This window comes from Mixophyes fleayi, chromosome 1 (genome assembly GCF_038048845.1).
Source record: "Mixophyes fleayi isolate aMixFle1 chromosome 1, aMixFle1.hap1, whole genome shotgun sequence".
Lineage (NCBI taxonomy): Eukaryota > Metazoa > Chordata > Amphibia > Anura > Limnodynastidae > Mixophyes > Mixophyes fleayi.
The window spans coordinates 314133088-314150348 of NC_134402.1; positions in this window are offsets into that span (position 1 = coordinate 314133088).

Genomic DNA, 17261 nt, shown 5'->3' on the forward strand with positions numbered 1-17261 from the left:
ATATCTTATAAACATGCGTGTTGTAAAACATTTGCATATATTACAGGAAAACATTCCCATGTTAGGTTTAATGCACATCTGTAAATGCTAACAAAAATTAGGAGAAACCTGAGTTTTTCTATGGATATTTGAATGTACCTTAAGAAATATTATGGAAATGCTGAAAAATTGAAAATGCAATATTAAAATTACTTGCTTAATAATATGATGATCGCTTGTATATATATTTATATATATATATATATATATATATATATATATATATATATATATATATTATTGTTTTTCTATCAAAAAAAAATATTTCTTGTTAAAAAGAAAATGGCAAGATTCAGTTAATGAATATAAGCGGCTAGTGCAGGTAAGTCCAAAGAATATTTTCTCTTTTAGGTGTTGGACAATCCTCCATTGATATGTGCCAGGAAAAGACTTGCATAAAGAATGCACTCCAGTTTAAAGAGATATATTTGTTTGATGTTCAGATTGTTTCATCAGTAAAGTCTGATATAGGCAAGGCAAAGGATCGGATGCTTGGACAGTGGAATAAACTGTGTTGTAAGTTTTTGAAAATAAGGAGCTCTTAGAATGAGACTGCATTGATGAATGTGAATTATTGTTTTCAATTGGACACACTTTAATATCTGAATAGATGGACATTGTATCCTTCTCTCTTTGTGCCGGGGAGAGAACAGACAATAGTGGAGATATCTTGGAAGCATGGTCCTCTGAATCTGAGTTTATCCTGGTTGGAACTTCATTTTCCAGGGTTGGACACTGGGCAATTTCTGAATACAGATGAATTTCTTTCTCCTAAAAGACCAACATATGTGATATTACAAGGAAAATGTTTCATTAAACCATTGGAGATACATGGCCTGATTCATTTCCGCACGCAAGTTGAGTGTTTAAGAAGAGCACAGAACTTATGTTTTATTTCAACCATATTCAAATCCAAGTGTATTTCATTTGTGATCAGGGTGGAATTGCGCTCTGCCTAAACAGTACTTGCCGTACGTTGACATACAGAACAGACTGCAATATATCCACATACGTAAGAAAAAAAGATATGTCTGAAAACAAGCGTACTTACAACAAGCGCAGAACTTGAATCAACCACATCTTACTGTACGTGGCCTATGTTAGTCCATCCTTCCCTCCCCCGTTCTGCTTCTCAAGTTGCATTAGTAAGAATGAATTGCATGCAATAGTGTTAGGTGTAATGTCCATTTCTGGGCATGTACAGAGCTATTTCACACAAGATGCGGTACTCAAACAGATATATGTCTGAACATAAATCAGGCCAAAACCATTAAGGATCACAGTAAATCAACTAAGAATGTGGTCAATTAATGAATGGAAATCGATATTCTACAAAGCATCAAACACTCATTAGCAGACTCTACATTTCAGTTATACATTGTAAATGATGATTTTTTTACAGGATATATTTTTATATCTAAATACGTTTTCTATATATTTTTTTCAGGGTGAATTCAATATAGGTAGAAATATTTACTGTGTTACACAAACTGTTTGCTGCATAAGTACAGAGGAGAAAATGTTTTACTATTTCCAAACTATTTTTATCTATCACCTCGCCAGCTATCTTTTATTCTATTTATTTTTTATTTTTGCTCTTCTCACGTCTCAGTCAGGTAAAAAGTAGAAGCACATGGCAGTCAGTAGGGGTTAAAAAAAAGTAGACATTTAGTAAAAGTATTTCACTGCAGTTTAGTAGGCATCTGTAACTCATGGGGGTAAATGTATTAATGTCCGGATTCTTCAACTCCGGCGTGTTCAGCGTCTTCGGCGATTAAATTTAAAGCTGCATTGTAAAGGGAAACTTCCCTTTAAGTTTAAAGCGGCGCTGCATTGTAAGGGGGAACTTCCCTTTACAATGCAGCACCGCTTTAAATTTAATCGCCAAATACGCTGAACACCCCGGAGTTGAAGAACCGGACATTAATACATTTACCCCATGGTTTGTTTCTAATGTCTGCCATTAATGTAACCTTATTAGGTTGCAATCTTGCATTTGAGTAGTGTAAGTATGGAGTAAATTTGTTAAAATAAAGTATATGTGTCAGAGCTTCTTCCCTGGCCTGGAGCCCTCACCCTACAGAGGTAAAGAGATGGGTATGTAGATCATGCTTAGAGTTTACCAAATTTCAGGGAGTCCTCCTGGAATCCCGGAAAAGTAATCATCCTCCTGAGTCTTGGTGGAGACGGGGCTTCATGACGCGATTTGTGTCATCAAGCCCTACCCTCACTAAGCAATGCCGTGAATCCTGGTAATGCACAGCAGGGGTAGGGCCACAGTGATGCAATGGTGTAACCACCCCCCCCCCCCCTCCTTCCTGCACTTGTCGGCAAGTATGATGTATTTTAGCAATTCAAATTTCCATTTACATAAATGGGAATATCAGGAAGAGGGGACATCAACATTGGCATTGCCAATATGACTAAGGCAAGTGGAAGTAGAAGAGAGGATCGCAGCACTGGACCGTTGGAGCCTTTGAGAGGAGGCATCAGACTGGTGTAATGCTGGGTAGAAGGGAAGAGACTTTACTAGCTTCTGCACCACAATGACAGAAAGTGAAACTGTAGGCACTGTATGGGTAACATAGGTATACTCATCAGCACACCTGAAACAATTTGCTAGTCTTCTTTTGATCTTCTCACCCGCTGAACACTTTTTTGCAAACCAATTGAAGTACAATGGTGTTATATAAATAAATGTTGATAATATCATCAGCACATATTTTGCTGATGGTTACTGTCTGCTATATGTGTGCATATAATACATACCCAAAACTCCCATTACCCCTACAGCACTCTGAGCACCACTCTCCGAGTTTTGGTTCCAAGAGGCAGGTAGTTGTGGGGCTACTATTTTGTTTCACTGAAAACTCTAGAATAGACTGTAGAACTTTTTCCTGATTCTGCAGGGCGCCAGGTCAGATACAGGGATACAGTCACAAAACAGCCAGGCTTCTTGAAGGATGTTAGGTATGTGGGTGCCAAGGTTGGGGATCTTCGTCTTTTTTATGTAACCAAAAATATTGGTCCATTGACCATTGTAAATGAGGAGAGCATTAAAAGCTGCCATTGTCAGAAAGCAAGTCAGATTATGACCAACCTTGAAATAAGGAAAACATGCTTAGCAAGGGCACTCGGTAAGAATCATGATTATTAAAGTATACCTTTTATTAATATAATTTTAAAAAATACAGTGTTCCCATAATAAGCCTAAATATAGTAGGCAGCGAAATAATAAAAAGAAAGAAGTAATTAAAATAAAGATGTTAATAAACTGGCAGATTATGCCAAGCCTAAATTAGGCCTAAGTTAAAGCGAGTAGCGAAACGCGCATCGGCGTTCGCCTCGCTGTGCTGTTTTGATCTCTCAGGCTGTAATAATATGCTTTGAAAACACTACCAACTTAATTCCCATAGGGATATTAATCCTATTATAATAGGGACACACTGAACTATATGTTCTCTTTACTATAGGTTCAATTATCAGAGGGATGTTAATCCCGTTATAATAGAGGTGAATTGGACTGCTAATCCTATTAGCCAAGGGAAAGACACTAACAGGATTTAGATTAACCTGTGCTGATAACTAAGTTTCGCACAGGATATATGATATTTGACAATAGCGGCTATTAGTACTCTCCCAGGCAACAGCGTTTTTTAGATTGTAGTATTAACCTATGAATAATAGCTTTGGAGCAGCTTTATTATGTATATTGATCTACATGATCACTAATAGAGTTAATGATAGGTCACTACACTAATCAATCTTAAGAACTAACCGTTTACAACAGACATATAGTCATGTGGTTATGTCTATGTGTATGAAAATAATTGAGGAATAAAATCCTTATATAAGCAACAATATATTGTAAATAACGATACAGGTGATGAATACAAACTTTGTTACCAAATAACCTGAATTCATACACTGACACCCATGGTCAATTGGAGATATATATAGAGAGTGAATTAATAATTAATGAAATATATTTCTCAATAAAGCAAACAACACAGTAAGGCTTGGCATAATCTGCCAGTTTATTAACATCTTTATTTTAAATCTTTATTTTCATTACTTCTTTCTTTTTATTATTTCGCTGCCTACTATATTTAGGCTTATTATGGGAACACTGTATTTTTTAAAATTATATTAATAAAAGGTATATTTTAATAATCATGATTCTTACGGAGTGCCCTTGCTAAGCATGTTTCCCTCTTTCACTTGCGTTTCAATTCAATGTTTCACATGTAGAGGTGCACCAATCCAGATATATAACCTAACTATTAAGATAATACAATATTATTCTGGATACGTAAATAAATACTTAGTGTGGTGGTATATCTTTTTCTATCAACCTTGAAATAAACCTTAACTCTTAAAAATAAAATTATATATTTAAGAAAAATAAAATTTAAAATGTAACTAGAAAACATTTCATTGGTTCCAAAAAGTACAACTTTAAAGTTCAAGTGGAATCATTTTTAAGAGTTAGGAGCAGGCCCGGCGCTCCCATTAGGCAAGGTTAGGCACTTGCCTAGGGCGCCGGGCTCTGGAGGACGCCTGGAGGGCGCCACAAGAATGTAAATTACTTTAAAACTGTGCGGCGACCGCTGACCATACCTGTCACGGCCACCGCACAGCATTCAGATGCACGGGGGAGGGGGGAAGAGGCTATTGCTCACCTCCACCGCCTCTCTGCTCCGTCTCCTCCCCTCCACTCACTAGTGTCAGTGAGTGGAGGGGAGGAGACGGAGCAGAGAGGCAGCGGTGGTGAGACAAGGTTAGGAAAGACAGGGTGAGGGGGGAGGGGGGAGGAGGGCGCCGATTTTTGCGGGGGGGGGGGGCGCCGATTTTTTCAAAATGCCTAGGGTGCCATGGACCCTAGCACCGGCCCTGGTAAGGAGGAGGAGTATAGTTTATAGAAGTGAAAATAAGGGGGAAGGAGCTCCAGGAGAGAGGAAGGGTATTGGGGGGAGAAGTAGGGAGGTGCAGGGGAGAAGGGGCTGAATAGGGTGACAGACTTTGACATGCTATTATGAGAGTTATTAGAACACAGTATAGAGATTAGCATAATCAGGAGACTTACATGGAATTCAGACACTTTGTTTGGGCTCTTTTCTAGGGGGGAAATAATAGATAACAATAAAAATCTGAATAATATATCATGTTATTATAATACAATTACTGATAACCAACAGTGATTGACAGCCATAACTTATACAAGTTCAAATACCTAATGCAGCCCTGGAGATGGCAATGAAACTACTAGATGAATTTGCAGTTAGATGGTAGTTTGCCTCAGAAAATGCCCAATGCTAAATGTATATTAAGCAGTACTAAAAGAGACATATATATATATATATATATATATATATATATATATATATATATATATATATATATATATATATATATATATATATATGTCTGTGTGTATGTCTTTGGGGCCTATTTGTTTTTACCAGTCCCATCCAACTTTACTCTCTTCAGTCTATACTCAATGCTGCTGCCCGCCTTATTTTTGTCTCCTGTCACTCTATCACTGCTGTGTCTGTCTGCCAGTAGCTACATTGTCTCGCTGTGGCCTATATGGTTTAATTTAAACTGCTCACCCTCACCTCAACCAATCTTCTCCAGCCTCATCTCTACCCACTCTCCTTCCCGCTGCTCCGCTCTGCCAATGACCGCCACCTCATACCACACTGATTACTTCTTACCACTCCTGCCTTCCTGACTTCGCTTGGGCTGCTCCCCACCTGTGGAACAAACTCCCAGATTAACCTCTATTCTCAAAGGCTTCAAGCTTTCCCTTAAAACTATTTTTTTATTCAAGTCTATAATCCTCCTTGCCTCAGCTATCACCTCTTCTCAACCACACTGTGCCACCCTATTTGTTTCTTCCCTTCCATTCAGGATGTAAGCTCTCATGAGCAGGACCCTCTTTCTTGGTGTTCTCTTTCTACTATTGCATCACCCTCTGTACCTCTATTTCTAAAATTCACAGCTTAATGTAATGTAATAATGTATTTGTCTATAACATACTATGTTATCCTTTCTTTGTAATATCCAGTTGATATTGCTATCACATCATTTGTAATTTATACTTCATGTCAATTACACATGATGACTTAATAAACTATTACATTGCCCTGCATTTGTTAGAAACAATTCAATAAACTTTATGCTAAAACATAGTAATATAACGGTGATACAAGCTATACATTGTCTATTACATGACTTACTTTTATGAGCTCTCTTAAATAGCAGGAATGCTAAAGCAGATGCTGTCACAAATATACCACCTCCTGCTATGCAATATATCCAGTACGGTGTGGAATCTAAATAAATAAATTATAATATTCATAGATTAAAACATAACTTAATTGTTAATAACACAAGTATTTATGGACTATGTTATGACATATACTGTGCAGACTGTTTATTTTTTAGAATTAGCGGCAAGGGTTGCATGGGTTATTTTACCGTCTTGACTTTTTTGGAATATATATCAGGGCCACCTTAACATTATGGGCCCCCGGGCAAAGCAGTGCAGCGGGGCCCCTACCTCTATATATGTGTATCATATATATATATATATATATATATATATATATATATATATATATATATATATATGTATAGATAGATAGATATAGATACATTTGCAGGATTTTTTATTGTTTTTTTGCAGGATTATTTATTTTACTTAAGAGCCCTGTCTATGGGGCCCCCTTGCCTGTGGCCCCCCCGGGCACCTGCCCATCGTGCCCAATGGAAAAGATGGCCCTGATATATATTTATTGTTCAGTGATCTGTGTACAGGTATGGGCCCTGGAGGAGGATTCAGTGTCACCTTTGCGGCTTCCATTTCTATGTAACACAATCCCAGCACACTTGCTACCTGGCAAAAACTAGACTGGGAGCCACTTCAATGTGTATGCTGATCCTTAGCCTTTACCTGTGCTGGAAACAGCCAGGCAACCAATGTTAATTTATGTCTTGTGTGTATGTCTTTGGGGCCTATTTGTTTTTACCATTCCGACTTTCCCATCTTCAGTCTATCCTTAATGCTGCTACCCAGCTTATTTTTCCTCTCTTGCCACTCTATCACTGCTGTGTCTGTCTGCCAGTAGCTACATTAGCTCGCTGTGGCCTATATAATTTAATTTAAACTGCTCACCCTCACCTCAACCAATCTTCTCCACCCTATATCTCCAACCTCATCTCTACCCACTCTCCTTCCCGCCGCTCCGCTCTGCCAATGACCGCCACCTCATACCACACTGATTATCTCTTCCCACTCCTGCCTCCATGACTTCACTTGGGCTGTTTCCCACCTGTGGAACAAACTCCCAGCTGTACATCACTTTAGGTGAAGCCAGAATTGGTATTAGATTCCCAAGCACTAGGTTGGTGTCTTGATTTTTTTAATACTGCTACCTCACATTTCCCAACATTTGGGTAGGTGGCATCGGGACAGGGGCTAAGCCACATCTCAATGAATGAGTGGCCACACACCAGGGGAATGCCTAGTACTTTTGAAGCTGACGGTTCTCTCCTTCCCTCCTCTCTAAACTCATTCATTGCCATGTATAGCAGCAGTGAACAGTCAATATCTCACAAAGCTGTCCCAGTCAGGACTGCCCTGGCCCCTGCCTAAACCAGGATGTTTGGGAGCTATGCTACCCTCACCATATCAGCCAGGAGTTTGTATAGATGAGAGTGCTATGATTTCTATTGCTATTTTCCCAGCAATGGACATCGTCACTGGGTACCGCAACTAAGTAAATTGTTTGCACTGCATTGCAGAATTGATAGTCCTTCTTAGCACAGGAATAAATGCAATATCTTAAACATCATGCTTATTTTGGTATTATTGCATTGATGCTACTTGAAAGCTTTGTATTTTGCCTTTGCTTATTCTGTGTTTTGCTTGCTGAACTTTTCTGTTTTATGTACTATACTATTTTTTCCAACTGTACGCTGCAGTGCTGCAGAAATATGTGGTGCCCTATAAATAAACAACAATAATAATAAGAATAATATTTTTTGCTGTAATACAGTAGCAATCTTTCTAGTGTAAGTTCAGCTTTTAAAGGAAGTATCTGATTGGTTGTAATGTTTTAATGCAAATTTTGCACCTAAATACAAGATTAGTAAATGAGTCCTTCTGTCTGAATATCTCAGTAACTGCATACTGCTTTCCCTTTTATGTTTCCCTTTCATTGACTCTGGAAATTATCTGTTTGTCTCTAATTGTACAACATAATTCACCCTACATACTAAGGTACATAGATCATCAGCGTTCTGCTAAAACATTGAGCAAATGTGACAGAGAATATTGGCACCAAGAAGAATGGAGAAAGTCACTCAACATCTGCATGGTAATGGTTCATTGAGTTACCATGTGTGCACCCCATCCCTCCACTCCAATTCTTCCTCCGACCTTGCTGACAGCTGATGGCCATGCAAAGCATGCATTGGCAAATATAGAATAGTGTTTTGTATCGCTTGAAGTTGTTTATAGTAAATTCATACCTGCCAGCAGTCCCTATCGATTTAGCAAAATGTAGCATTTTCAATGTGAGAGCTGTGTTCACCAATGCAAAAGTGTATCATCCACATTGGGGTTGCTATGGACACACAGCAAAATCATTGTAGCATCACTTGGGAATTCTTCCTTGAAAGAGTGACCCGGGGGTAAATGTATGAACCTCCGGATTCTTCATCTCCGGCGAGTTCAGCGCCTTCAGCGCTTAAATTTAAAGCGGCGCTGCCTTGTAAAGGGAAGTTTCCTTTTTTTACGTTTTAAATTTAAGCGCTGAAGGCGCTGAACTCGCCGGAGATGAAGAATCCGGAGGTTCATACATTTATCCCCCAATCTGGTCACCACTTTACCCCAACAACAACAGAACACGTGTAATAGTGATCTAATTATAGCAGGTATGCCAACCAAGAATAGACCACTAATACAAGTTATCTTATAATGCAGAGGTGTCCTATTGCACCCCTTGTTAAAAACGTATACATCAAGAAAAAAGTAGTTACATGGCTATCTATATTAAAAAAAACTTCATGCAAGTTTAACGTTTGATCCTCAAGAATCCTTGCTGATACAGTGATAGGCAAAAATCCATATAAAACATTGTCCAATTTGCCTTAAGAGGGGATATATTCCTTCCTGTTTCTTTCAACAGCTGCTTAAGAGCTCTTTGTGTTAACTAGAGCAAACTTTTCCAAACACAGAGCTGACATCCCAGGGATTCAGGAAGATAATAAGCAGAATATTTTACACACTTTATAGCTTCTTATATAGGGGCACCTGGGCACCAAAATTTGCCTGGGATGTATGGTTGAAAGTGGCACATACCTACATATATTCTGGCCCTGCATTGTGATAAGTAATTTCTGGAGAGAAGATTACAAATCGATGGAAAGACTGTTGAGCCTACCCCAAATCCTGGATCCAAAAATGTGTTCACTTTCACTGATGGATAGAAAATCCCTGCAGTTATTGCTCATACAGTTCCAGTATTCCTTTTGTTTTCCAATGGTATTTAACCATACTACTTAATAGGAAGCATCCTAAGAAGCCTACCTGGTTGTTGTGCATTAACCTAACAAATTAACCTTTCAAGTATTTAAGATACCATATTTGGTTAGAGGCTGGTCCGATATATGCTTTAAGTAATGATTCTATGAGCAGATAACCAACACACTGAAGCTTGATAGTGTAATGTAGATCATTGTTGAAATTTAGCCCTGTGATTTGGGCACATTCCCTGTATTATTGTTATGGGATTGATTTTTAGTGATGTTTGAGTCAATCTTAAGGGCACGGTCACACATCTTGTTTTGCCCCATCTATCTTGATGTCTTGTTTCACCTCTTAGTATTCCCTTTCCTTCCATAACTAATGTTATTTTATATTTAAAATAAGAAAAACTGTGAAGTTTATGAGTTCTGATTAAATATCAACGAATCCTTAGTATGGCCATAATCCAAAAATGGATCTTGACTGGTCTCCCCTTCCCCACACTACAACGGAAATATGACTACCACCAACTACATTGAGGAGATTGAATCATTGATAAGGATTTGCAATTATGTTAGGCAATTCCCTCACACTTAACATTGCAGCTGATGTATTAGTCTTTAAGCAAGAACAATGTATGACATCAGCTGTGAAGCTGCTACCGCATCGAATGTGAATTTTCCAGATTTAGCATCAGTAATATGGTCCTTACTGTATTGTGCGCTCTTCTGTGTGACGTTGATATTAATGGTGTGAACAACTGTGGATGGAGTCTGCATTGTCACCGTTTCAGTACATGTGGAACAGTCTGTAGGTAGAAGAAGTACATTATTATTACTGCCCTGTGGAAAGACTATGCATTGCAAAAAGCTCCAAATATTTATAAATACTGATACTGATGTTCTTTATCTGGAGATTTCTGCCATTTATGAATGAACTGGTAATAGTAAATACAGATATTTCATTTTGTAATCTTTGCTAAAGGACATTTGTATGATTTCTAGTTTTGCTGAATAGAGTATACTACTTATTGGGTATTGGTTGAGACAATAAAACAATAGATAGGGAGAGAGTGTTCCAGCCCACACAACATTGGGGATATTTGTTATTAGGACAAGTATTCAAAATGAGAGTAACAATAAAAAGGAAAGAAATCTTTCAAGAGACTCTGAAGATGGCTTAGAATTCCTCTTCAGGACAGAGGAATTCCTGGGAAATCCCCCAATAGGAGAGATGCCACAGGTAAAAAGAGAGTCACAAACATACATGAAGAGGTGTTACAATAAAAAAAAACAACCAAGATTGAATCTTCAAGTGACCCACAGGAGGAGGAATATTCAAATTAAGCAGTATTCTGATAACAGAGGATCGGATTAATTTGCTGAAAAAGGGTTTGAAGTTTGCACCCCAAGTACAACCCAGCAAATGTGATATATATCTTGATCTCCATAAATTTGTGAGAAAAATAATTTTGAAGAAATACTTTATGAAACATATACTGTCACATACTCAAAATATGCAAACCACAAAATTCACACATACGAGTTTGAAACCATCAAGCAATTTTTTTCCGAATGTTATGAAAGGTGCGTGTGTAGAAACATTCCAAAGATTGGTGGAAAAGAACTAGAAGTACCTGAAAAAATGAACATAAACCAGAACATATCTAAAAGGGAAAAGAAAGCCCTGGAGGACGGCCCGGACTGGGCACACTTGGAGGACGGCCCGGACTTGGCACACTTGGAGGACGGCCCGGACTGGGCACACTTGGACCGGACAACACTGGGAAAATCCACTAGCCGGACATCACTGGAGAAGCCTCGGACCAGACAGCACTGGGAGAAGACTCGGACGGACAGCACCAAGTGGTAACTCGGGCTGAACCGTAACAAGTGGCGACTCGGGCTGAACTGTATTAAGTGGTGACTTAAGGTCTGGAATTTATTAAGTGACAGCTCAGACTGGACCTGGACATGGAATGGCAATGTCTCTGGAGTAGATTGGAGGGGCAGAGCCCACAGTGAAGTAGGCTGTAGGGACTGCGCCTTTTCTGAAGCAAGCTGTAGGGGCAGCGACCTCTTAGAAGCAGGCTGTAGCTCAGGAACAGATACAGAAGCTGGTTGCTCGAAACTGGAGACAGCAGCTGGCAACTTGGAAATTAAGGCAGCGTCTGGCAACTCGGAACTGGAGGCAGAGGCTGGTGCCTCAGGACATTAGGCTGAGGCTGGCTCCTGAGGACAAGCGACTGGAGCTGGTGCCTCAGGACAGGCTACTGGAGCTGGGGCCTCAGGACAGGCAACTGGAGCTGGCACCTTCGGGGCAAGGGACTGGAACTTCGGGGCAAACGGCTGGAACTGGCGCCTCGGGGCAAGCGGCTGGAGCTGGCACCTCAGGGCAAGCGGCTGGAACTAGCGCCTTTGGGCAAGCGGCTAGAACTGGTGCCTTGGGTCAAGTGGCTGGAACTGGAGCCTCAGGATTTGTGGCCTTGAGACTGGTGGCTGAAGCTGGAATTGGCAGATTGGGCCTCATCCCAGTGAGCAGAACAGGTCAGAAATGGAAAGTAAAGCGCAAACAAATTCAGAATAAGGAGTGGAAAAAACAAGACGGTTCTGTAGGCTGTCGTGGTCTGTGGAGAGGCAATTCTTGTAAGAAGTGTACATTACTGGCACAGTAAAGACATAATTTGTTATTCCTTCTGCGCTGACGCTTCTTTTCAGTCAGATTGGGGTGTGGACCACCTGCTTGGTGGTAGTCAGCATATTGATGCTGACTACCCCGACAACACTTACCCCGACATCTTCACCCCGAAGGGCTTTTTTCCAATGAGGCTCGATGACGACTGATGTGGCAACCCGACTGGAAGCAATCGCGATGAATGAAGAAGCCGTTGCAACTTGATGATGTCTCTTACATCCGCAACGCTGTTAACGCTGCTGTTAAGAGAGCAGTGTAAGTATACGTCCATGTACAATGTACTTTACAAAGCGTTGTACATTGTACATGGGTGCATACTTATATTACCCCCTTAACAGCAGCGTTAACAGCGTCGCGGATGTAAGTGACGCCATCAACTCTCCCCCTGTCGGAGAAATGGGTTGCGTTATGGCGGGTGGGGAGGGCGCTGCAGGCTCTGCAAAAATAGCAGAGGGGTCTGGTATCAGTCTTCCCCAGGCTCCCTCCTCCGTTCGTTTGCCTGTACAGGGGTCCTCTTCATCTTCTGTACCCCTGAGTGTTGCATCAAGCACTATATTTTCTACAATTTCCTTGCCCCCTCCCGTTTCTTTTGTCCTCCCTCCCGCTCCACCTAGGTTTTCATTACCCCCGTCCCCCTTGTCCAGCGTCCCCTTGCCTCCTCCTTGGGTTTCTCTCACTCCCCCCCCCCTCCGGGCACTTCTGGCCCCTTTTTTCCTTCAGGGGCACCTGTCCCTTCTTTCCCCCTCCCCTCTCCCGCAATATAGTATTCCCTTAGCATCTGGCATGTCTGTCCCTCATTTAGGCAATGCTGTGTCTTCCACCCAGGGTACTTCTACAGTTCGTGGAGGGGTTGACCCTGGGCATACCGGGGGGGGGGCACATTTCCCTTATCAGGGCATAACCAGAACGTTAATGCCGGCCACACAGTCATGCCCGGTACTACTTGGGCAGGTTATATTCCTCCTTGGGTGTCGGGTTAATGGCCCAGTCAGACACATTTCCAGGGTATCCTTCAGCCCCCTTTTCCGTGGGAGGGGGTTGGTTCTGGCACGATGCCGCACAGTCAGGGTTTCCCTTCTTATTCACTTGGGATGTCTTGCCCTCCTTGGGGATTCCCCTCTGGGTATTTTCCACCTCCCTCTGTTTATGGCCCATATTTCTCTGGTCCTGGCTGTCCGGGTAATGTTGTTGTAACCTCGAATGTGTCTTCCACAGTGACGGCAGCTCCGGTGGTGGCAGGTTCAAGGGAGCCTCATGTTCCCGTTTCCTCGCTGGCAGTGCCTGTAGGGACTAGCGACGTGCAGTTGGTGACTGGGGGGCCAGCTTTGGGGCAGGGTCAAGCGTCCTCCCCGGCAGGTCCTCGGGTTGTCTCCTGCACGGCGACATCTGGTTCGCAGAATCAGCAAGCTACTACTACTCCAGAGGCACCTGGACGTAGTTTAGGAGAACAGAGCATGGCACTTCCGGTGAGAGCGGGGGATGGGGATCCCAGGCCGGAGGTTTCTTGTACTGTGTCCCCGTCTGCAGGTTTACCGGGGCGTGTGAGATTGGGTCGGAGATCTGGGCGTGCTTCTTATGCGGAAGCCGCTTCATCGGCCACGGTGGGCCCATCATCCAGTGTGGAAGGAGGTGGCCGTGTAATCGGAGAGCATACCAGCGGTGGGTCTGGTTCTAGCTCCGATTTCAGTTCTTCAGCCTCGGAGAGTGAGGTTCCGGCCAGGTCTGAGAGTGCAGACACAAAGTTGGTGAGGCTCCTGAGGAGGAAATTGCATAGTTCCCACCGTAGGGTGGAGGTTGGAGGTGGGGAGCCTCGGGAGGACAGTGGTATCTCAGGAGGTGATGTTGTGCGCTGTGCCAATACAGCGGTCCTGCGTGATATCAGGAGCAGCGTGCGTAGTAAGATACGCACTGGTCAGTTTGTGGACATGTTTGCCATCACGAAAAAGGCTAAGGATGGCTTGATAGCAGCACGATCACGCTCTGGCGTGGAGGAGGAAGCATATAGGAATTTTCAGAGTTGGTTTGAGGGCTTCCTAGTTTTCGCTGCATGTTATCTGGAAGCCAGGCCAGCTGAGCACATGAACGTGATTAAGTACATATACTTAATACAAGGAATGTTTACCCGATCCAGGGGTATTATGTGGAGGTGATACGATGAGGCCTTTCGAAGGAAGCAAGATGGAATGTCATTGATGGATTTCGGGTGTAAGGATGTGGAGGTGTGGTTGGATGTGACACAGCCGAGGATGGCTGGTACTGATGTGGGTGTGGCAAGCCCGAGGCAGCCCCCTGTTCGTTTTGGTCAGCCCTTTCGGGGGAAGTGTTTCGCTTTCAACGGGGGCCACTGTGAGAGAGGTGCGGCCTGCAGATTCAAGCATGTATGTTCAGCCTGCAGTGGGGGTCACCCGAGGAGAGAGTGCCCCAGGAGGAACGGTCCTGCCACTAGTGATAGACCCGCCACTGGAGGCGCGGCTCGGTAAGGCGATATCGCCCATTGTATTGTTTGAGCTTGGGAAATGGCTGGGTTGGTACAATGATAGGGGGGCTGCTGAGTTTTTATGGAATGGTTTTAATGTTGGGTTCAGACTGCCGGTGACAGGTGTGGTGCAGACTGGTACGCCCTGGAATTTGAAATCGGCTACGGAGTTGCCGAGGGTTGTGCACGAGAAAGTGTGTAAGGAGGTGTCGTTGGGCAGAATGTGTGGCCCCTTTTTGGTTCCCCCAGTTCAGGATTTAGTTATTTTCCCGGTGGGGGTGGTGCCGAAGAAAGAAGTGGGGAAGTTTTGGCTAATTCAGCATTTATGTAACCCGCAGGGCACATCTGTGAATGATGCGATTGCAGAGTCTGAATGTTCGGTCGGTTGCCAGTCTTTTGAGGATGCTTTGTCATTGGTTCAGCAATGTGGCTCGGGTGCGCTGTTAGCGAAATTGGACATTGAGTCTGCTTTTAGGCTGTTGCCCCTGCATCCTTCTTCCTTTCGGTACATGGGTTTTCGGTTGTCAGATGGGTTTTACGTGGATAAATGTTTACCTATGGGTTGTTCGGTGTCGTGTGCGTTTTTTTGAATGTTTTAGCACTTTTCTCCACTGGTGTGTTGTGGCCGGGTCGGGCTATCAGAGTGTTGCCCACTATCTTGACGATTATCTGTTTATTGGTCCAGCGGGTACAACAGTGTGTCAGGATTTGTTGTTTTCAGCTCAGGCGTTGTTTAGAGTAATGGGAGTTCCGGTGGCAGCGGACAAGTCAGAGGGCCCGAATGTGAGGTTGTCATACCTAGGTATTGAGATTGACACGGTTGCAGGTTGTTGTAGGCTCCCAGCGGAGAAAGTGGCTAAGTTGAGGGGAGTAATTGATGCAGTGAAGGGTGAATGTAAAGTGCAGTTGAGACAGGTGCAGTCGCTGCTTGTTCTTTTTAATTTTGCTTGCAGAGTCATTCCAATGGGAAGGGTGTTTTGTCGGAAGCTAGAGAGGGCTACGGTCGGTGTTAAAAAGGCTAGTCATTTGGTGAGAATGTCCAAGGAGATTAGGGATGATTTAGCTATGTGGCGATTATTCTTGGAGAGTTTTAATGGAGTTTGTTTGTGGCGCCAATAATGTGGAGTTACAATTGTTTACAGATGCTGCTGGGTCTTCAGGGTTTGGCGCTTACCTGGATGGAGAGTGGTGTGCAGCAGCTTGGCCATGCGCTTGGAGTCAGGAGGGTCTCACGAGAAATCTCTTGCTGTTGGAGTTGTTCCCCATTATTGTAGCCATCGAGTTGTGGGGGGTTTGTCTGCATAATAGGAGTATATCTTTGTGGTGTGACAATTTGGGGTAGTACATGCTATTAATAATCAGAGGGCTACCTCCCTGCCAGCTTTGAGGCTATTGAGACATTTGGTTTATAGATGCTTAGTTCTTAATGTTACCTTTAGGGCAAGGCATGTTCCTGAGGTAGATAACGGAATTGCGGATGCTTTGTCTAGGTTTGATTGACATAAGTTTCGTTCGTTAGCCCCACATGCCTAGTGTTTCATGCCTAGATTTTGTCTGGCAGATTATAAGGTCGGCGTAGAAGAGCTTGCTAAGCGTTCGGTTGCACCTGGGACGTTGAAGAAATATCGGGAGGCTTGGTCGTCCTGGGAGGGTTTTTGCGGATCTGAGGAGGCTCGAGGTAAGATGGGGCGACAGCGCATGCTCGCGTTTGTGTGGCATTGTTTTCAGGCGGGTAGATCTAAAACATATATGGTGTCTGCTTTGGCTGGTATTTAGTTTTTTCTGCAGATTACAGGTAGTCGGGATGTTACCAAACAGGCATTGGTGCGTAAGGTTTTAAAAGGTTGGGCTAGGATTTCCCCCCCGTTAGAAGATAAACGTAGACCAATTGATAAGAGAATGTTAGTGAACTTGATGAATGTTATCACGGTTGTGGCAACGGATGAGTTTGAGGCAGCCTTGTTTCGGCTGGCGTTTGTTATGGCTTTTTTCGGGGCTTTTAGAACAGGTGAGTTGGTAGCCTCGTCTAGGACGGCTGTTGATTCGGGCTTGCTTTCCAGGAATGTTGTGGTTCAGGATGAGAGTATTGCTTGTAAAATTCATAGATCAAAGACTGATTCGTGGGGTAGAGGGAAGTGGATCACTTTGCAGCGGAACCAGGATATAGCGGTTTGTCCAGTAGAATTGACAAGATTGTACAGGGATAGGTCTCCTGCTCCCGGTGTTAATTGGCTTAGACATAGTGATGGTTTTCCCCTTACGAAGTTTCAATTTTCAGCAGTATTCAAAAATTGCGTGGTTAAGCTTGGTTTGAGTGCAGCGGACTATGGGACGCATTCCTTTAGGATAGGGGCAGCTACGGTAGCGGCAGAAGAAGGTGTGTCTGAGCAGAGCATTAAGGCTTTGGGTAGATGGAGGTCTATGTGTTTTAAGCGGTATGTGAGGCCAGCTGTGGCGCTCTAGGCTTAGACAGTGCGATGTAGTAAGGCTGACCCATGGCGTTGCATTGCTTACCTT